General features: G+C 44.5%; 1 protein-coding gene across 2 annotated transcripts in view; it reads right to left on the bottom strand.

Moving 5' to 3' along the window:
- EXTL3 (exostosin like glycosyltransferase 3) overlaps positions 1–19,665 on the bottom strand; it is a 127,804-nt gene extending 108,139 nt beyond the window's left edge. Inside the window, exon 1 of one of the 2 annotated variants that reach the window (XM_067745276.1) lies at positions 19,552–19,665. The gene's annotated coding sequence lies outside the window, so the exon portion shown is untranslated. The remainder of the gene's footprint in view (positions 1–19,551) is intronic. The other variant, XM_067745277.1, reaches the window with a different exon arrangement.
- Positions 19,666–23,378: the final 3,713 nt, after the last annotated feature.

Here is a 23,378-nt window from a genome sequence, read left to right as displayed (position 1 = left end):
CAGAACAGCAAAGGAAGAGGGATCTTTAGAGGTGGAGCAGCGGTATGTTTCCTAAAGACTCTGAGCCAGAAGATGAAGACGATGCAAAACCAAGAGACACAGGAGGCACCAATTCTGTTGCCTTCACCTTAGCCTGGTAGGATGACCAGCATCACGGCCATGCCACTGGGAGTCTCCCCGTCCCCAGCTACGCTCCTCTCTTAAGGCTGCACCTCGACTCCTCCCTCTAACTGAGACCTCTTTCCTAAACACGGATGGGAGTCAGCTGCAATTTCTAATTGATTGAAAAAAACACTCTAAGCAGAGCTGTCATATATTCCTTCTCTGATCATTTCCTGCAGAGATAATGAAGTATTTTAATACAAATGAAGAAAACTCAAGTTTCTTTCTCTCACAGCTCCTACTGCAGAGCAAAAAGTGTTGGCAAGGATGTCAAGAAAGAACTGTAAGCATAGATGATCTTATTTGCAAAGCAGAAATAGAGACACAGATATTGAGAACAAATGAATGGATACCAAGGGGGAAAGTGGGGCAGGGGGTGGGAGGAATTGGGAGATTGGCACATATACACATATACACTATGATACTATGTATAAAATAGTATACACTATGATACTATGTATAAAATAGACAACTAATCAGAACCTACTGTATAGCACAGGGAACTCTACTTAATGCACGGCAGTGACCTAAATGGGAAGGAAATCCAAAAACGAGGGGATGTATGTATACGTATAGCTGATTCATTTTGCTGTACAGTAGAAACTAACTATACTACAATAAAAATTAAAAAAAAAAAGAAAGAAAGAACCGTCAGCAAAAGTGACGATCACCAATGGCTCACCAAGTAAAGGCAGGAAGGTGTGGTGGTGAAGCCAGACAACCTGGTCTAAATACCAGCCCCTCCACTCATTTGCCAGTTGTATGTACATAACCTTTCAGAGGCTCAGTTTCCACACTCTCAAGTAACAATAAAAATCCCTACCTTACAGGGTTAGAGAAAATAAGATTATATATGAAAATCGTTTGCACAGTGGCTGGCACATAATACACTAATAGTAATAATAGTGTATTATTATCAGTAACCATGGACTGGACTACATTGAATTAATCTTTGAGTCTGCTGAAATGTAAGCTCCATGAAAACAGGCAAATCTGTTTTGTTCACTGATGCAACCCAGGCACCTGAAACATTGTCTGACCTGTACTAAACAATAAATGTTGAATGGACGTGAATCCCAGCATTTGGCACACATGAGAGCTTACTGTGTGCGGGGTGTTACACATTCTGTATCTCATTTAATCCTTACAACAACAGTGTATTATACTAGTCATTTTATAAAGGAGGAAACTGAGGCCCAGAGAAATTAACTTCCTTCCCCAAGCTCACAGAGTTAAATGGGAGAGCCGGGATTTGAATCCTAGTTGCCATTTTTCAGTTATTTGTTGAATTAATGAATAAGTAATGGTTCAGAATCACTTGACAATCTAGTAAATGTTCACAGTAGTTAGGGTGAGAGTGATGGGTTACCCTGGGTGGCCAGGTGAATTATTACTTATTACATAATCAATGAATTACTGTTAAGTTAGTACTTATTATGTGTATCATGGCTTTGTGGCAGAGACTGGCCATGTTCCAGGCCAGGGGTGGAACCCACTGGTGTTGTCAATCCCTCTGCTGGGGTAGTAATGAGGAAGGATTTCTCCCCATTTTACAGAGAGGGTTACTGGACAAAAAGACGAAAAGTAAATGTCCCAAGGTGATAAAGAGAATTAGTAAACTAGAAATAAAATCCAGTCACCTCCTCCCCTCTCACAAAACTCCATCTTAACAGAACTACTGATTTGGAACCCACTGCAGCTAGGAAGAAAAGTGGTATTAAGGCAGGAAAGTAGAGGAGATGTTTTCCTTTTCCTAAGACCTCAGCTATTAACATATTTATTTACAATCAATTACTTCTGAAGAAAAAAGTCATATCCAACAATGACATTAATAGGAACTATTTTGTTGGGAGTAGCTTTTAATTTAAAAATAACTTTACAGAAGTTTTTTGTAAACAAGTTTAAAGCATAAATGAGAAAAAAGTTATTTCATTACCATCATATAATCTTTACGTATATCTTCCTAGTCATTTTTGCACATTTGTCTTTTACAAAAATGGGATGTACACATTTTATAGCTTGATTTTCAATCAATTAATAAATTATAACTATCTTTATATGTCACTAAATGCATTTTTAAAAATAATGGAACTCCACTGTATTTAAATGTTAAGTCCTTGAAAATTGAAGGTTGAAAATTCAAGTTGTTCCTAATTCTCCCCCATTATAAACAAGGTTGAGATGAACATGGTAGAGCTAAATCTTTTTTGCATGTGTTTAATTATTTCCATAGGATAGGCTTCTAGAAGTAGACCTGCTGGGTCAAAGGGTGGCATTTGGAATTTTTAAATTTAAGCACAAACATCTGTTTTAAATATATTTTTAACTTGTCTTTCGCTTCCTTTTTAGTTTCTTTTTTAGTATCAAATACATGGCAAGCCCCCGAGGGAGGTTAGCAGATGCTCTCCTTATATTCCCTTTCTCTCTCTCCTTTTCAGAAGGAACAATGTCCGTGAGTTAGGAAGAATGAAGGAGTAAAGATGAAAACAAAATAATAATGTTGACCCAGAGTGAGAAAGACTAGTTGGCTAGGGAAATAAAACCCTATCATCGGAGGCATATGCAGAGTTAGGCCCCATGGTAAAATCTACAGGAAATGCAATATGTAGGTACACTCCTAGCCCTTGAGAAGTTTAAATGCAGTTCAAAAGCAAAATTATAACCACATGAAAGATTCAGCTGCATATAACATGTCCACCTACAAAAGGCAGAAGAGTAGGCGATTCAGTTAACTGAAATAATCCGTTTAAAGCAGGAACCATAATGAAAAGATACACTGAACGTTTTATTTAAAATGAACACTTGAAGACATTTATGCACAGAATAGGTCAATTAATTGAAGTTTCATAATGCTTTGGTCGACAGGTTCCATTTTTGGTTTCCTTAATTTAAAATTTTTTTTAATAAATTAAAAATTTTAATATAAAAACTCCTTTTTTTTTTTACTTTTTAAAAAAAATTTTACTTATTTTTGGCTGTGTTCGGTCTTCGTTGCTGCGCGCAGGCTTTCTCTAGTTGCAGAGAGCGTGGGCTTCTCTTTGTTGCGGTGTGCAGGCTCTACGTGTGCAGACTTCAGTAGTTGTGACTTGCGGGCTCAGTAGTTGTGACTTGCGGGCTCTACAGTGCAGGCTCAGTAGTTGTGGCGCATGGGCTTAGTTGTTCTGTGGCATGTGGGATCTTCCCGGACCAGGGATTGAACCTCTGTCCCCTGCATTGGCAGGCAGATTCTTAACCCCTGAGCCATGAGGGAAGTCCCTAAAAACTATTTTCTATTAACTAAAAATTTTCCCCAGGGCTTCCCTGGTGGCGCAGTGGTTGAGAGTCCGCCTGCCGATGCAGGGGACACGGGTTCGTGCCCCGGTCCGGGAGGATCCCACATGCCGCGGAGCGGCTGGGCCCGTGAGCCATGGCCGCGGAGCCTGCGCCTCTGGAGCCTGTGCTCCACAACGGGAGAGGCCACAGCAGTGAGAGGCCCGCGTACCGCAAAAAAAAAAAAAAAAAGAAAAAAAAAAAAAATTTCCCCAATGTCTGTTTTCTCACCCATATCCAATTCTACTATAATTCTTTTTAGAAAGTTACTCCTACCCAGTCTTTTCCAAATTTCAACTTGTTTTTATAGAAGCAGTTCTCTTTTCAAGCTCCTATTTCATACTGGGCATCAGTCAGTAAGCCTCACAGAGGGAAGAGAGAAGAGTAGTTCATACAAAGAGTTAAACAGAAGTCTGTTACTTCTTTTATACAACATTAGTGTTCCTCAGATCAAATCCAGATGGCATCTACTCAGTAATTACCCTTCCAAGGAGAAACGGTGGAACAAGGGAATCAAATGTGTAACTTCTGGTTCTTCGTGGGCCAATGGCATAGAGGACAGACTCTACAGGATATTTAGGCATCTGTAGACCAGGGAGATTTGCATCCTGAAAAACTGTCAGAATCCACCGAGATGTACAAGATCGGCAAGTACATCTTAAGAAGGGAAATATGTGAGGCTATCGGCGATAAGCTTCCTTTGAATTAAAATAAAAATCGCACTACAGGGACTTCCCTGGTGGCGCAGTGGTTAAGAGTCCGCCTGCCAGTGCAGGGGACACGGGTTCAAGCCCTGGTCCGGAAAGATCCCACATGCCGTGGAGCAAGTAAGCCCGTGCACCACAATTACTGAGCTGGCGCTCTAAAACCCGAGAGCCACAACTACTGAGCCCGCATGCTGCAACTCCTGAAGCCCACGTGCCTAGAGCCCATGCCCTGCAACAAAGGAAGCCACCGCAATGAGAGAAGCCCGCGCACCACAACGAAAGGTAGCCCCCGCTCACCGCAACTAGAGAAAGCCCGCGCGCAGTAACGGAGACCCAACACAGCCGAAAATCAATAAATTTTTTAAAAAGGCAAAATGTTATAAAATAAAAATCGCACTACACTAATCTGTTAGAAGTGCTGCTATCATGGTGAAGAGGAGGCTGCGCTGCACTAAAAGTCAGGAGCTCTGAGCTCCAGTCCAATTAGACCACCGTGAATAGCTCCGTGGTTTGTGTAAATTACTAAGTCCCTCTGAGCTCCCTCTTCCTTACCTGTCAAGTGAAGTGAATTAGTGCAGGATAATTACTAAGATCCTCTTTAATTCTATAACTCTACTATTTTTAAAAGAAAACCAATAAGCATATAAAAAAGAAAAGCAGTAGACATTACAGACTTTCCAGTAGCTTAGCGAATCAATCTAGATTCTAAAATCACCTACTACAATCACATCTCATTTTATTTTACAATTTAACAAATATTTATCAAGTGTCTACTCTGTGATGCTGGGGATATTTCAGAAAACAAGGGAAATATCTGCCTTCGTGGACCTTATAGTCTGCTGAGGGATACAGACGATTTAATGAGCAATGACAATAAAATGCGGTAATTGCTAAGGTGGAAAAAGAATATTCTTGTAGGAAGAGTGTGTACATAATGCAGTATGGAAGGATTTTCTCTGCCAAGAGTTTTTCTTTTCTTCTATTTTCTTTTTTTTTTTTTTGGCCACACCTTGCGGCTTGCAGGATCTTAGTTCCCTGACCAGGGATCGAACCTGTGCCCCCTGCAGTGGAAGCACAGAGTCCTAACCACTGGACCGCCAGGGAATTCCTGGAAGGATTTTCTCAATACAGTTATATCTAATGTGAGACCTGAATGGATAAGAAGAGGCTCATTAGGTGGGGGGCCAGGAGGAAAATGGTCCAGCTGGAAGGAGCACTGCATGAAAAAGGCAGAGCTAGGAGGGAGCTGGCTAGTCTGCCATGCATCTGTGGCTGAACTGTCTGGAATAAGGGATGATGTGAAAAGAGAAGTAGGCAGGAGCTGTATCATACAAGGCCTTCCGGAACATAACAAGGAGTTTTGTCTTGAACTTCCTATCCATTGGGGGGCCATCACGTAACATTTTCGAAAGATTACCCTGGTTGTGATGTGGAGAACAGGTTGGAGGGCAGCAAGACCCAAGGAAGAAAATTACTGGGGGCTGCTGCAGGAATCGAGACAAAAGATGGTACCCTGAATTAAAACACTGGCAACGGGGATGCAGAGATACTTAGAAGACGGGACAGGACTTGGTGATTAAGATGTGTGGGAACAGAAGTCAAAAATGATTCCTAGACTTCCAGCTTCAGAAACTGGGTAGAAAATCTTCCATTGTGTTTCCTAAGAGGATTGGCTAGAAGCCTGGAGTTGCTGGCAGAAGTCGTGCCATCATTTAGAAAGAGGCCACCTTAGAATGGCGCCAACACAATGGAAAACAAAGCTAAGAGACAGAGAGGGTGAAGCTGTTTCTGACGTCCTTATGTTACATCTCTGGACCAGCTATCCCAGATCTACTACTGGACTTTGCAGGCATATGAATCAAAGAATTTCCCTTGTTGTGGTTTTTGGTGGTGGTGGTGTTTCGGTTGGTTTTTAGTTTAATTTGTTTTTTCTTTTTTATTTATTTAATTTTGGCTGCATTGGGTCTTCGTTGCTGTGCATGGGCTTTCCCAAGTTGCGTTGCACGGGCTTCTCATTGCAGTGGCTTCTCTTGTTGCGGAGCACGGGCTCTAGGTGCGCAGGCTTCAGTAGTTGTGGCTTGCGGGCTCAGTAGTTGTGGCTCACTAGTTGTGGTGCATGGGTTTAGTTCCGCGGTATGTGGGATCTTCCCGGACCAAGGCTTGAACCCGTGTCCCCTGCATTGGCAGGCGGATTCTTAACCACTGCACCACCAGGGAAGTCCTGTTTAGTTCAACGTGAATTGAGGTCTGTCGCTTGGAACCAAAAGAATCCTGGGAAGAGAGGGGACAGTGGGAGTGGAGAGACCAGGGTAGAACCACCACTGAAGAAGCGACACAGGAAGATGAGCCCAACGAGAAAGACAGAGGAAAGGAGGAGCCCAGGAAACTGCAGTGCCAGCAGAAGGGTTTTCAGAGATGAATGTGGTCGGTAAAGCCAAATGCTCTAGAGAGATACGGCAGACAAGGACCAAGATGTATGCGTTGGGTTTAGCCACAAGGCAGTAGTTGGTGGCCTTGGTGAGGACAGTGTTAGTCGAGGGGTGGTGGTACAAGCCAGACTGAAATGAGGTGAGGAAATAGAACAGAAACAATTCTAAGTCAAGGCACTGAGTTTGAAGGGAAGGGCTGTGGAGGGAGATGCTTTCAGACGGATGAGGAGGGAGAATGTGTAAAGGCTAACGAGGAGGATACAGGAGAGGGGACAGTCAGCTGGGGGAGCCCCTGAGGAGGAAGAAGGTCCAGAACACAGGACAAAGCACAGACTTAAAGGTCGGCCCCAATTCAAGGGAAGGACACCTCTTCACTGGAAGCCGACAGAGAGAAGGATGCGGGCGGAATTAACTAGGCGTCCTGGCAGTGGCAGCAGGAACTCGATGATGCGACTGTCTGACAACCTCCATCTTCTCCAGAAAGTAGCGGGCGGGGCCCTTTGCTGAGGATGAGGTGAACAGAGGTGGAGGGGGCGGGGTTGGGGTGGAAGGGGCGGGGTTGGGGGGGTGGAAGGCTTAAAGAGAACGGAAGCCATCTGAAACTGTGCCGTGGCGAATAGGAGAGATACTAGGAAAACACAGAATTGACTGGAAGCTAAGAGGGCCCACTGGATGACAGAAACCATTCCATAGTTTCCCCCAAATCTGGTACGTCGAGGAAAGGATGGAATCTGAAAGTAAATGTTTGATCACAATGAGGCAACTGATTTATAAATTATCTCTTTCATAAATTAAAACATGTTAGTGTGTACTGGGATCGTTTTCATGACTGATCTAAAAGAGGAACTTTTACGTTTGCTGACAGGACACTCAGCTTTTCTGCATAGTAAACTGCCAACCTGATGGAGATAAACCACAGGAAGATCTCACAAAATGATGTGACAGAATCCAGAGTGGCGGATAAGATTCAGAAGGCTGGAACGGGAAAACGAATCTGGGTCTAAAACACAAAACCAAACTCAACCTGTGCGCGTAAAATAAAGGTCTTGGGATCTCAGTGACCACCTAATTAAGAGATCAAAGTTACCAAAACAATGCTCTTTTTTTTAAAACAATATTTTTTGTTTTTTATTTATTTATTTATTTATTTATTTATTTTGGCTGTGCTGGGTCTTAGTTGCGGCACACAGAATCTTCACTGAGGCATGTTTAGTTGCGGCATGTGGGATCCTTAGTTGCAGCATGCGGACTCCTTAGTTGCAGCATGCATGTGGGATCTAGTTCCTCAACCAGGGATCAAACCCAGGACCCCCGCATTGGGAGTGCAGAGTCTACCCACTGAACCACCTGGGAAGTCCCCAGAACAATGCTCTTAAGAGCAGATACAACCCTTGGGTTGAACAAATACCAAATACCAAGAGGCCACTAGATAAGGTCCTTTCCAGTATCAAGACTGAAGTTTCAGTTAAGAGTGATAAGAGCTCATGTGAGATAACTGTATTTGAAGACCTCATCTACTGATCACATTAGTCATCCACGTTTTCAACTTCTATCCTTATATTTAGTTTCATCCTCAACAAAGTTTTTGGACCATACTGTCGCAACCCCTCCTGAAATGTCTTTTCCAAATTACGATGTAGTCTTGTGATACCTATCTTCAGAGAGGTATGATGTAAACACTCTGAAGAGCATTTTTTTTTTTTTGTCTTTCATAGTTGAGGGTATTTACTACTGAATTATTCAATATTCTTCATAAAGAAAAAGCAAACAGAAACAAAAAAAAAAAAACCCAGGTGGGAACTTTCCTATCCAAGGCCTTCCTTGTCTGGGTTTTCATTTATCTGCCCCACTTCTTTTTTTTTTTTTTTCCCTGCGGTACGCGGGCCTCTCACCGTTGCAGCCTCTCCCGTTGTGGAGCACAGGCTCCGGACGCGCGGGCTCAGCGGCCATGGCTCACGGGCCCAGCCACTCTGTGGCATGTGGGATCTTCCCAGACCGGGCACGAACCCACGTCCCCTGCATCGGCAGGCGGACTCTCAACCACTGCGCCACCAGGGAAGCCCTATCTGCCTCACTTCTTACTTATCATTTCCAGGTTCTTAAGCTGGAAAGTTCATTCCTCCTGGCCCTTCAGAGTACTCTGATTCTCTCCTCAGCCTTCACACATCTAGGTTACCACGTGCCAGAAGCAAGGTGACGAGCTAAGATTACAACCTCATCCCTAACTTTGAAGGATTCAGACTCAGTAAATGATGCCAATACAGAGTGACAGGAGCTGAGACAGGAGGCAGAGGGGGTGGAAAGGCGAACGTGATCATCTCCTCCAGAATGGGCAGAAAGGGTTAGGAGGGCCTCCTGGACAAGGCAACACTTCAGCAGAGTCTTGAAGGATGACGATTTCTCTGGGCAGCGAAGGTGAGGAAGAGTGGGAAGCAGAGGGAACAGCAGAGTATAAAAACCCATGAGGGGCTTCCCTGGTGGCTCAGTGATTAAGAATCTGCCTGCCAATGCAGGGGACACAGGTTCAAGCCCTGGTCCTGGAAGATCCCACATGCTGCGGAGCAACTAAGCCCATGTGCCACAACTACTGAGCCTGCACTCTAGAGCCCGTGCTCCACAACTACTGAGCCAGTGCACAACTACTGAAGCCTGCCACCATAGAGCCCATGCACCACAACTACTGAGCCCATGTGCTCTAGGGCCCACATGCCACAACTACTGAGCCCACACGCCTAGAGCCCATGCTCTGCCACAAGAGAAGACTCCACAATGAGAAGCCTGCGCACCGCAGCGAAGAGTAGCCCCCACTCACCGCAACAAGAGAAAGCTCGCGTGCAGCGACAAAGACCCAATGCAGCCAAAAATAAATAAATTAAAATTTAAAAAAAAAAAACAACTCTTGAGACATGGAACAGGCTTACTTCTGGGGGCTGTAGGTTGCATAGCACAAGTAGAGCACAGGGTGTAGGGAGAGGTCGGAAGATGAGTCTAAGCAAGTGAGAAAGGACCAGACCAGACACTGCCTCGCTCAAGAGCAGTTAAGAAGTTTGAACTTCATCCTGGCTCAGGTGTGAACCAATCATTTTTTTCCTTGGCTTAGCCAAGATTAGAATTGTTGAAAGCAAATTTTCACTAAAGCACAAAGGGAAGAGCAAACAAATACAAAACAAAAAGCAAACAGTAAAAAGCATAAAAATGAACAGCTCACGGGTCCCAGATCTCTTAGCTGCTTCACAAAGTTCTAGCTCCAGATGAGAACTTGTACACAGATGGCTCAGCCCAAGCCCTCTTTCTCTCCTCTACCCATCCATGTTGGCACTGAACAGCTTACCACTTGCTTTGTCCCTGGTGCAAACGTGAGGCCGATGGGGTGTCAAGATCAGCACAGGCCTTATTCAATTCTTGCTTCAAAGCTTAAACGCCTGTTGGACCACTAAGCTCTGGTTTCCTGCCAAGGGATCCTCTACCCCATGAGAACAATGCAAATGACCGAGCTCAACTGAGGGTTAGAGGTTTTCCTACTCAGGTGTCCAATTCAGCCCACTTCTCCAGGTTCTTCTAATGACTCATCCTTAGGTAACTTCCTGAAAGTGACTGTCCGGAATCCCACCACTACAGCAATCTTTTTTTTTTTAATAAATTTATTTTATTTATTTGTTGTTGGCTGCTTTGGTTCTTAGTTGTTGTGTGTGGGCTTTCTCTAGTTGTGGCGAGCGGGGGCTACTCTTCGTTGCGGTGCTCAGGCTTATTGTGGTGGCTTCTCTTGTTGCAGAGCACGGGCTCTAGGTGTGCAGGCTCAGTAGTTGTGGTGCACGGGCTTAGTTGCTCCGTGGCATGTGCGATCTTCTCGGACCACTGCTCAAACCTGTGTCCCCTGCGTTGGCAGGCGGATTCTGAACTACTGTGCCACCAGGGAAGCCCCGCTACAGCATTCTAACAAAAAATACTTTACACGTTCAGTTTTGCCTCCAGATGGTTTCCACCAAAGGTAAAACCCACTCATCTGCATGACGTCTTCAGAGCTGACCTATAAAACGTTATCGAAGATGCTGTCCACAGCTTCAAAACTGTATTCAACAGAGCCCGTGTGGTAAATCCTCCCCTGAGTTTAGTTCCAGGAAAAAAACTGTCTCCTCTAGAGCTGAATTTGTATACTTTATCTTGCCAGAGTAAGAAAATGATGTAACCCAACGTGTTTCCTTTTATACCATGGCTTCCAAGAAACTTAAAACCAAATCCCATGCCAAAATGTCTCATCTCAGATGCCTAGTAGGACCTACTTCCACTTCATTGCTATGACCATTTTTGTTTTATATTTTGAAAATAGCTAGAATAGACTGTGCGTCTCTTATACACCAAGCACCCTGCTTCTCCCGATGTGCCCTTCCTCCTCACGTCATTTCAAATCTAGTGCTTGTTTTACTTAACTACCCCAGTGCCTTATTTTTAAAGTTATGCTTTACCTCGTATCCTATACTTCATATCTCCTAGAAGCAGACAGGTCCAAATATTGTGGATTTTTTTAAAAGACTCTATTCACGGGGCTTCCCTGGTGGCGCGGTGGTTGGGAGTCCGCCTGCCGATGCAGGGGACACGGCTTCGTGCCCCGGTCCGGGAAGATCCCACATGCCCCAGAGCAACTGGGCCCGTGAGCCATGGCCGCTGAGCCTGCGCGTCCGGAACCTGTGTTCCGCAACGGGAGAGGCCACAACAGTGAGAGGCCCGCGTACCACAAAAAAAAAAAAAAAAAAAAAGACTCTATTCACATTTATGCACATAGTTGTGAACAGCCAACCAGGCTTTATCCTTAGAGGCACAGATGGGGAAGTCATTCCATAAAAGTTGGGCTTTTTCCAGACTGCACTGTCTTCCACATCACTCTCCTTTTTTGTACCACTGCTTGTCTCCATGTATGGCTCTTTTTGTCTGCCTTTTGGGGTGTCTGCTGTGGGTATCACCCTGACCCTCCACACAGGTGTTAAGACTCCAGGCAGTACCATACCATATAAAGAAGACCCTAAAGACTCCATACAAAAACTACTAGATCTAATAAATGAATTCAGCAAAGTAGCAGGATACGAGGTTAACATTCAGAAATCGGTTGCGTTTCTTTACACTAACAACGAAATATCAAAAAGGGAATGTAAAAACACAATACCTTTTAAAATCACACCAAAAAAAAAAAATACCTAGGAATAAACCTGACCAAGGAGGTTAAAGACATATATGCTGAGAACTATAAAACATTAATAAAGGAAATTAAAGAGGATTCAGAGAAATGGAAAGAAATACCATGTTCTTGGGTTGGAAGAATATTGGTATAATGGCAATACTACCCAAAGCAATCTACAGATTTAATGGGACCCCTATCAAATTACCCATGACGTTTTTCACAGAATTAGAACAAATAATCCAAAAATTTATATGGAACCATAAAAGACCCAGAATTGCCAAAGCTATCCTGAGGGAAAAAAACAAAGCAGGAGGCATAACTCTCCCAGACTTCAGACAAGTGACAGTAATCAAAAGTGTGGTATTAGTACAAAAAGACACATGGATCAATGGAACAGAATAGAGAGCCCAGAAATAAACCCACACACCTACAGTCAATTAATCTTCGACAAAGAAGGCAAGAATATAAAATGGGAAAAAGACAGTCTTTTCAGCAAGTGGTGCTGGGAAAGTTTGACAGCTGCATGTAAATCAATGATGTTAGAACACACCCTCACACCATACAAAAAAATAAACTAAAATGGCTTAAAGACTTAAACATAAGACATGACACCATATAATTCTTAGAAGAGGGGCTTCCCTGGTGGCGCAGTGGTTGAGAGTCCACCTGCCGATGCATGGGACACGGGTTTGTGCCCCGGTCCGGGAAGATCCCACATGCCGCGGAGCGGCTGGGCCCGTGAGCCATGGCCGCTGAGCCTGCACATCCGGAGCCTGTGCTCGGCAACGGGAGAGGCCACAACAGTGAGAGGCCCGCGTACCGCAAAAAAAAAAAAAAAAAAATTCTTAGAAGAGAACATAGGCAAAATATTTTCTGACATAAATAGTACCAATGTTTTCTTAGGTCAGTCTCTCAAGGCAATAGAAATAAAAACAAAAATAAACAAATGGGACCTAATCAAACTTACAAGCTTTTGCACAGCAAAGGAAAACATAAAAAAAACCAAAAAAGCACAAAAAGACAACCTACAGAATGGGAGAAAATATTTGCAAATAATGTGACCGACAAGGGCTTAATTTCCAAAATATACTAAGAGCTCGTACAACTCAACAACAAAAATACAAACAACCCAATCGAAAAATGGGCAGAAGACTTTAACAGACATTTCTCCAAAGACATATAGATGGCCAGTAGGCACATGAAAAGATGCTCAACATCACTAATTATTATAGAAATGCAAATCAAAACTACCATGAGGTACCACCTCACACTGGTCAGAATGGCATCACTAAAAAGCCTAAAAATAACAAATGCTGTAGAGGATGTAGAGAAAAGGGAACCCCTACACTGCTGGTGGGAATGCAAGTTGGTGCAGCCACTATGGAAAACAGTATGGAGGTTCCTCAGAAAACTAAAAATAGAATTACCATATGATCCAGCAATCCCACTCCTGGGCATATACCTAGACAAAATTATAATTCAAAAAGATACATGGGGCTTCCCTGGTGGCACAGTGGTTAAGAATCCGCCTGCCAATGCAGGGGACATGGGTTCAATCCCTAGTCCAGAAGGATCCCCCATGCCATGGAGCAACTAAGCCCATGCATCACAACTACTGAGCCTGCGCTCTAGAGCCTGCAAGCCACAACTACTAAGCCCAGGTGCCACACTATTGAAGCCTGTGCACCTAGAGCCTGTGCTCCGCAACAAGAGAAGCCACCACAATGAGAAGCCCGCGCACCGCAACCAAGAGTAGCCCCCGCTCGCCACAACTAGAGAAAGCCCGCAAGCAGTAACAAAGACCCAATGCAGCCAAATATAAATAAATAAAATAAATTTTTTTTTTAAATTAAAAAAAAGATACATGGGCTTCCCTGGTGGTGCAGTGGTTGGGAGTCCGCCTGCCGATGCGGCGGGCGCAGGTTCGTGCCCCGATCCGGGAGGATCCCACGTGCCGCGGAGCGGCTGGGCTTGTGAGCCATGGCCCCTGGGCCTGAGCGTCCGGAGCCTGTGCTCCGCAGCGGGAGAGGCCGCAATGGTGAGAGGCCCCCACACAGCAAAAAAAAAAAAAAAAAGATACATGGACCCCAAAGTTCACAGCAGTACTATTCACAATAGCCAAGACATGGAAACAACCTAAATGTCCATATACAGATGAATGAATAAAGAAGATGTGGTACATATATACAATGGAATACTACTCAGCCATAAAAAAGAATGAAATAATGCCATTTGCAGCAACATGGATGGACCCAGAGATCATCACACTAAGTGAAGCCAGAAAGAGAAAGACAAATACCATATGATATCACTTATATGTGGAATCTAAAATATGGCACAAATGAACCTATCTATGAAACAGAAACACACTCACAGACATAGAGATCAGACTTGTGGTTGCCAGCGGGGAGGGGGGGGCAGGAGAGGGATGGGTTGGGAGTTTGGGGTTAGTAGATGCAAACTATTACATTTAGAATGGATAAACAACAAGGTCCTACTGTATAGCACAGGGAACTATGTCCAATCTCCTGGGATAAACCATAATGGAAAAGAATATGAAAAAAGAATGTACACATGTGTATAAACTGAGTCACTTTGCTGTACAGCAGAAATTAGCACAACATTGTAAATCAACTATACTTCAATTTAAAAAAAAAAGACTCTAGGCAGTGCCCACACTTGGTCTATGCCAGGGGTGAGGTACATGAGCTGCACTCAATATTTCTGCACCTGCAGCCCCTGGACACACCTCATGGGACTCCTATAGCGCTTAGCAGCTTCTTCATTGGAATCACAACTCTCTTAGGCATTTGGTACCTCCCACTTTACCTCATATCACCTCCCTTCAACCCTACCCGTTCCCCCTATTGATCTTTCCAGGAATCAAGGAAGGTTTATATAACTTAGGACTTTATGTCCAAGGGAAACTGGCAGAGCATCTAGAATAAAGCTGGCAGATGGCTGTAACTAGACAGAAAAGTTGGAAACTGGAGAGGATATTTGGTACAACACAGGCCCTCAAATATTTGGTAATGAATGAATGAACAAATGAATGAATGAATAAAATCCAACTTATCACCAGTTTCCCACCTTGATTACCTAGACAAAGCCAGCAACCAAATACCAGGTTCTAAGCACCCATGTTTCTTCAGCGATTGGAATCCTGTGAATTTGCTGCAGTAAGGCTGATAACAATGGAAAACTTGGTTTCTCTTTCTGCTTAAAAAGAAAGCCAGAGCACACCTCCTTCCGCCCAAAGAGCTTCCTTGTCACTACCAGGTGTGACGGTCTGGCAGAGGCCATGTTTTTGCTTTGAATTCTCCTTCTGCCTGAACTTGCTCAGTGACCCTGGGTAAGTCACTTGCTCTTTTTTGTTTTTGGAAAAATACACATAAAATTTACCGTTTTAGCCTTTTTAAAATGTATAGTTCAGAGTCATTAAATACATTCACATTGTTGTGCAACCATCACCGCCGTCCATCTCCAGAACTCTTTTCGTCTTTCCAAACTGAAACTCTCTACCCATTAAACAGCAACTTCCCATCCCCCTCTCCACCTGTCCTGGCAACCACCATTCTACTTCCCATCTCTGTGAATCTGACCATAAGTGGAATCATAAAGCATCTGCCCTTTTGTGACTGGCCTATTGCACTGAGCATTATGTCCTCAAAGTTCATCCATGTTGTAGCATGTGTCAGAATTTCCTTCCTTTTAAGGCTGAATAATACTTCATTGTATGTACAGACCACATTTTGTTTATCCATTCTTCTATCAGTGGACACCTGCGTTGTTTCCACCTTTTGACTACTGTGAATAATGTCATGAACACAAGTGTACAAGTATCTGAGTCCCGGCGTTCACTTTTTTTGGGTGTACACCCAGAAGTGGAATTGCAGGCTCAGGCAGTAATTCTCTGTTTGCTAGTTTGAGGAACTGCCACACTGTTTTGTTCCATGGGACTTTTAAATGCAGAGACAGAACTGCTTAAAGAGCTGGCCACTGCAGTCATATTGTCATGCTGACTCCTGAGAGATGTTTCGCGGGTGTAGATTTGCCCAGAAGGGTTGTCTTGCCTCATTCTCTAGAGAAGCAGGATCCAGCTGCTGTTTAGAATAAGTCCTGCTTTAGACACAGGACCTGGGTCTGAGCCTGACCCTGCCTCAGGATCCACTTCTGTGAAGTAGGTCAATAATACTTAATTTTCAGGGTTTTTATAAAGGTCAGGGATCATGTACACAAAGCACCAGGTAAGCACTTAGAAAATGAAGCTGTGAATATCACCCTACTGACTGCAAAGGGTGGTTATGAAAACCAAACCACGTAACGGATGAGACAGCTGGAAAGGGTCATGCTTTCTACAAATGCTAAGCCCTCCTCATTTCCTTCCTAATCTCTGCTATGGTCTCCTAGCAGTTTTTCCTGCCTCCTGGCCTCTTAAGTCTATCCTCCACTCCAGCTTCAGAGTGAGCTTCCTAAAGCAGACAGGATCCTGTCCCTCCTGATAAGGCTTTCAGTGGCTCCCCTCACCCTCACCAGGCCTTCCTGTGTTCAGTCTACTTCTCAGATCTTGCCACTCTACCCCCATGATCTTCTTAATGCTTGTCCCCTCCACCTGAAGCACTCTTCCCCCAGTGTTGGCTAAAAGTGAGTCATCCTAGAATTACTAATTTCCGACACTTCCGGGCCTTTCCTGACTCCACCAGACTAGACTCGAGGCCCACGGCACCAGGAGCAATTATCTATCGCCGTCCCAAGTACACGCTTCATTACAACCATCTGTGGGTTGATTTCCCCAACGCGATCAGCTTCTTAACGTCAAGGGTTAGACGATACATCTTTGCATTTCCGGCCTTAGCACAGTGCTAGGATGTTTACTGAACAAATATATATATATATGAATAACAGGGTGGTGCTTTTATTATTGGAAAGTTGGAATAGTTCACGAGGTTAACTCCTGAGTTCATCAGGATAACTGTTTCTAAAGTCTCATATTACATGACCAGTATTAGAATAATTAGTATCATTATATAATGAAGAGTTTTTTTCAAAAACTGGCACCACAAAGGATGGGAGCCAAAAGGGAAATATTTCAAGGTACTTCCTCTATCCCTTCTCCCTCTAAAATAAGTGGGATGTTTTTAAATTGAGCTCCTCGGGTCTTCATGGTTCTTCTGAGAGATATTTTTGCTTCCTTGGCATCTGAGAAATAGCCTGACCTCTACGTGCATGGCCCTGATGACACGACCCCTGATAAGAGATCATCCCTGAAGCTATTTTTCATGAGTGGGCTAAAGTAATGAGTCCAGTCTTGCACTTAGTAGGTGCTTGATAAATATCTGCCCAAGAACTGAGTTCCTCATGAGTTGCTTGTTTGCGCTAAATCCTGTGAACTCCAGTCTGTGGCTGGAGGTCAATTTCTTAATTTACCTCCTTCAGAAGCAAGAACAGTGCCAGCTGTTCCAGTTTTGAAGTAATCAAGGCATTGGAAGGTTGTAAAAGCAATGGGACAATTATTTAAATTGACCTAAAGTGCATATACAGTATTTACAGTTGATGTGGGAATCATCTGATCTGCTTATTTTTAGTGAGCCCATGAATTGGTATTTAAGTTTCATTATATGGGTGTCACTGTCTTTCCATATGAATCTCTTGAAGCTGAAGCCTTAATTGATGCTTGCTATCTACTGTGCAAGGTTATCTTTTTTTTTTTTTTTTTTTGGCTGCGTTGGGTCTTCCCTGCTGTGCATGGGCTTTCCCTAGTTGCGAGCGGGGGCCACTCTTCATTGTGGTGCATAGGTTTCTCATTGTGGTGGCCTCTCTCGTAGCCGAGCACCGGCTCTAGGCGTGCACGCTTCAGTAGTTGTGGCACATGGGCCTAGCTGCCCTGTGGCATGGGGGATCTTCCTGGACCAGGGCTCAAACCCATGTCCCCTGCATTGGCAGGAGGATTCCCAACCACTGTGCCACCAGGGAAGCCCTGTTCAAGGTTATCTTTAACATGTTCTTAAACGGCTCCTTTTAAGCTTCAAACAGTGCCCTCTAGTTCTTATGCGTGCTGGTGATTATTAATGACTTTCTAGATTGTGGTTTTACCTTTGGGGTTTATTGCCACTAACTGAGGACCTTATGGTGGGAATCACTGATGAACACTAGCTAAGAAAATTTTTTTTCTTGCTTTTAATCTTTTAAAGATTTGTATCATTTTATGCACAAATACACAATGCTTTTAAATGAATATTAACATTAGATGTAGAAAATACAAATATTTTCCAAATACAAAGTATTATACATAATGAGAAATTCATAATTTCATATTTGATGGAAAACAGACACTCCTGGGGGAAAGTACCCAGAGATGGGCTTAAGGATCATTAAGAATTTCTGCTTAACAAAGATTTAGAATCCTAACAACTCCTAGACTTACCTTCTTTCCTTGGGCATAGGCGAGATGATAACTGTTTGAAAGAATTTTCTTGTTTCTGATTGTTATCTCAAATCAAGAGGTGTGTCTAACAAAAAAGGAACCTGTGCTCACAGCATTTTACATTTTGAAGGAAAAATAAAGGCAATTTAGTCGTCCAGACTTCTCAGAGGCAGAAATGTTTTAGAGCCAAGCTTCCCTGATTTCCCATCTTCTGCCTCTTGCACTGTCAGCTAATTTGTTAATGAGGATCACGTTCACCTGAAGAATATATCGTTTAGATGGTCTTCCTAGTCATAATCTTTATTACTAAACAACAAATGAAACTGCTTGGATTTCACAAGTAAAAGCTATCAACTGATATTTATTGGGTGAGGGTTTTAAAGAAAAATAAACCTTTAAAATGAAAACTTATTTTACATCGGAGCTAGGGATCAGAGGACTAAAGTGCTTTTCTGAGCCTTTACAAGTGGGCAAAGGTGGATTCACTTTAGAATCGCAAGTTTCAGATGAGGATTATTTCAGATTGGCATCTTTACCAAGGGGAGCTCTGGGGTAACAGGAAGTGAGACCGAATGGATGGAGCCATGCAGTGTGACCCAGAAAACAGGCTGAGGAGGACAGACCCCAACAAGCTTAAGCTATCCCAGGTGCCCGCATATTCCAGTGCCTTCTATCTGCCTAACTTTATTTTTTGAAAAGCTCGAACTGTGGGATCCCCAAACTAGGGTCAGCTGGGTTGAGGCGCTCTGGGGTGGGGCGCTCAGGGACTGTTGGGAAGCACTGTCCTGGAGAGTAGTTCTGGGGTGTAGAACTTGAGGACACCCACTGGCTTAGATCACAGGACAGCAACCTCCTGATGGCTCTAGGGTGGCGGAGGCGGGCATGTGACAGACGCCACTCACTGAGTACCTGAAACAGCGGAGACTCAGGACCCACACCCACCCCGAGAATTAGACCCCTATGGACATCTAACTTTTTAGGAGTTTTCACAAAGGCACACATTCTGAAGACACGCAGCCCACACCCACACAAGTTCTCACTCATTCTAACCCCACCCCGGAGTTTTTGCATCCCTACACAAGACAGGAGGGATGAACCAAGAGCTTGAAATTACCCTGGCACAGACTCCCCAAATCAGGTTTCCCAAAGCCCAGCAGAGTCGGGGGGGGCGGGGGGGACAGGGATGATGGGACGGAAACAGAAGACTTTTGAAATAGATTCCTCCGAGCGAAACTGGTAGCTCCATCTCTAAATATTAGCAACGTTAAGACTTCTCCTGTTGGCACAACTAGGAAAAAAAAGACTTCACACCCCCCAAAAGGGACGGTCCGGGAGAGCACCCCCTACCTTGCTACAGCGCCAGGTGGACAGGTCTCCGAGGCCGGGGAAGACACAACCTGATCCGGGGCGGCTGGCCGCAGGAGAGGCGCAGCTGCGAGTGAAGGCTGCCGGAGCTGCGGCCCTGGCCCCGCCCCTCGGACGCCCCGCCCCCAGGACGCCCCGCCCCTCGGACGCCCGCAAACCCTCGGGACTCGGCTGCCTTAGCCGCAGCTCGGTAACCTCCGGACCCGAGCGCCCGGTGCATTGTGGGACGCCGGAGCCCGCTGCTGAGGCTGCGCTGACCCCTGGCGGGCGCGTCCAAAAAGCAGCCCCGGGCTGGCGGGGTGAGTCTGCGGGGACCCGCCGAGGGAGAGGCGGGGCCGGGCACTTCTGGGACAGCTGCGAGCTAGCGTGGGTTACCTGTTGTTCACATCTCAAACTTTGCTTTTCAAAGTGCCTGGGCCCCCCTCTCCCAGGTAGTGACATAAGTAAAAAAAAACAAGAAACTTTCAGTCTCGGAAAAGCTTTTTAAGCTAGGAAAAGTAATTTTAAAATCATAAAACTAAATGACATCAAGATTATGGGAAAACCTGAACACTTAGTTTTTAGTTCTGTTGAAACCACAGATCGGCTCAATCTGTCTAGAGAATAAAAATAATATGGAACAGAAACTATGAAAGTGTGTAATTCAGGACTTTCTCTTCCTCAAGGAAATAGTTCAAGTGGAGTAAAATCACACAATATTCACAGTGAAAAATTAGAGTAACAACTAAAATACGTGAAAGGCACAAAGATAAAACGTCGCTGTTTAAATAAGAATATGAACATCATCACTAAGTAGAAATATTTCTATCAAATAATGTTAAAAACAGAACCCAGGAAAGCACATGGCCAATGATTGTGTGAAAATATGTGTTGACAAATGTAAATAGAAACTTTGGAACAATGTAAATAGTTTTATATGTCTTAAGTTTGTCTTATTTTTATTAAAAAACTTTTTAAACGTTTCTAACTTGTAGGTACTAGTTCTAATTTTGGATGGCTTTGCAATATTTCAGTTTCCCCTCATTCTACATGATAAAGAAAAAATTCTGAGGTTTTAACAAAGATAAGACATTAAAGAGTTTTGCTTATCTGCAAACCCTGATGGGGCACAAAAGAAAAGTAAATTTACTGGAGAGTGTATTAGTTTCCTTGAGCTACAAACTACCACAGACTGGGTGGTTTAAGCCACAGAAATATATTGTCTCACAGTTCTGGAGGCTCAAAGTCTGAGATCCAGGAGGTCCCATTCTGAGGTGCTGGGAACTAGGACTTCAATCTATGAATATGGGGTGACGGGACACAATTCAGCCCATAACAGGGAGCAAGAGCTTGAGATTCAAAGTATAATCTTACGAAAAGGGCACTCACCCAATGACAAAAATAATAGTAATAATGTATGTGTTAGACCTGCGCGGTCTCCTAGGAGTTTCGACTCGCCCAGGAAACAACAAGAGTCGGAAGTCGATGCAAAACGCAAGAGGTTTATTGAAGGCCGGTGCACCGGGGTTCCTTGGTCCTCACGCAGGAGGTCGAAGAAAGAACCCTTTTGGGCGCGAATATGTCAGTTTTATAGGTTCCCACTTCCCTGTATGTAAATTATAGATTTGGTTGTGTTCTCCTGCTGATTGGTCCCGGCTTAGGCTCGGACCAGAGAGGGAACTTGTCCCCAGCTGCCTGATTGGTCTTTGACAGACACCTTTTTTACATTTTGTTATCTCCCTCCTTCTCGGAAGGGGGCCGGACATCCTGGAAATTCACCCATTGTCTAAGAAGCCCCTATTGTCTGGAGAGTTCTTAATCATTAGCTGGAACAATGTCCCTCGAGTCCCACATATGCAGTCTCAAATGTATCAAAATCATGACAACTTAGAGTAAAACCAAACTGATGACAACATTCTTCTTTCTGTCCTCTAACACATTTCAGGCCTTTCCAGTGGAACCAGAGATGTTAATGGAATAAGGTAGCCTCTAGCTTCACAGATAGTAGATCTGATGTGTCTGGCCTCCTGCAGGAAGGGCTTGGAGAAGGGTGTGTCCAAGTGCCCAGAAGAAGGGCGGCATCTCTTACATTTGAGCACCGAGAACAAGGCAGAGAGGCCATGGGTGGAGAATTATAGGAAGCAGGATCCTGTCATTGGAGAGCACACACAGACACCCTCCTGTGAAGAACTCAGGTTTAGTTCAAGAAGCCGATAAGTGCCTCAGCTTGGGGAGGGTGCCCTGCGAAGGTGGAATCCAGTCTTTCTGAGCCGAGCCAGCCTCTCCCAAGTAACCTCACCACATGGGTGGGAAGAGAAGCTTTAAATCATCCCTGAGCCCTGCCTTCTGAGGTGATGGGGACCCAGAAGATCTCTTGAGAGAAGGAAGTCCTGCCTAATACTTCCAGATTCGTTTATTTGTTTGTTAATCTTCTGAAAGAACCAGAAGCCCACTTAGAGGTGTACTGATAAAAATAACTGGCTCTCCAGAAAGAAAAGCTCTGATTCGTGGTGCTTGCAGATTTCTGTGGTGTAAATAAAACTGAGCAGAACCCTGTGGGGCTCCTGGGCATGGAAGCCTTTCTGTGTCCCCCATTTCTTGTTTGTAGGGAATAGGCTTCATTCAGCCTCCATGACCTTCCCTGAGTTCCAAAGGGCCGGTTCAAACAGTTGCTAATCAGGGAAGGGAGGGGATGCAGAGACAAGGGAGGATCAGTCGAGAAACAATAGTGCAGCCTCGGGCAGGGTCCTGATTCTGCCTCAAGGGACACACATAACAATATCTTTGAGCTCTTCTGCAGAACTAAAACCCCCAGCAAATGGAAGATGTTTACTACTCGAAGCATTCTTCATTCCAGAGAGAAGGTCACAAAAACAAAAGCTTGAGAACAAAAAGCTCATCAGGAGACCACCTGAGGCCAGATTAAAGGCATGCAGGCCCCGCCTAATCCTTATCAGCAGCCCTGCCCCTGAACTATAGCTATAAAACTCCTCACCAAATCCTCCCGGGTTTGGACACACAGTTTTTCAGGGCACAAGCCTGCTGTGTCCCCGTCTGCCTGGCAAAGCAATAAAGTTATTCTTTTCTACGTCACCAAAAACTCCGAGATTCGATTTGGCTGTGGCCCAGACAGGCTGAGTTTTCAACATCATAAATACTTCCACCGTGGCTGATTTCAAGCTACCAACATAAGGTCTCTGAACACAGAGTTGGAATGCCAGCATGCCACCAAGCCCTGGTAATTGGCTTCAGAGTCTCAAAGCCAGGTGGCGGCCAGGGAGCCGTTTCTGGGGGCACCCCAGTGAGGAGTAGAGAGAAGGGCAGCTCTTATGGGTGTGGAGCAGAGCCTCCAGCTGGGCAGCCGTGCTAGCAGGGAGCCACGGGCAGTGGGGAGGCCCAGTGAGAATCGGGGACCACACACAGCCTCCAAGGCAGCGGGGATAGGGATGGGGTGAGGAGACCAAACACAGCAGGAGGAAGTGCACTCAGAGTGAAGTAAGTCAGAAAGAGAAAAACAAATACTGTATGCTTACACATATATATGGAATCTAAAAAAGAAAAAAAAAAGGTTCTGATGAACCTAGGGGCAGGACAAGAGTAAAGACGCAAACGTAGAGAATGGATTTGAGGACACGGGGAGGGGGAAGGGGAAGCTGGGACGAAGTGAGAGAGTGGCATGGACATATATACACTACCAAATGTAAAATAGATAGCTAGTGGGAAGCAGCCACATAGCACAGGGAGATCAGCTCAGTGTTTTGTGATCACCTAGAGGAGTGGGATAGGGAAGGTGGGAGGGAGACGCAAGAGGGAGGGGATATGGGGATATA

Source organism: Pseudorca crassidens, chromosome 7, assembly GCF_039906515.1.
Source record: "Pseudorca crassidens isolate mPseCra1 chromosome 7, mPseCra1.hap1, whole genome shotgun sequence".
In the NCBI taxonomy this organism is placed as follows: Eukaryota; Metazoa; Chordata; class Mammalia; order Artiodactyla; family Delphinidae; genus Pseudorca; species Pseudorca crassidens.
This window is presented reverse-complemented; position numbering and strand designations above follow the sequence as displayed.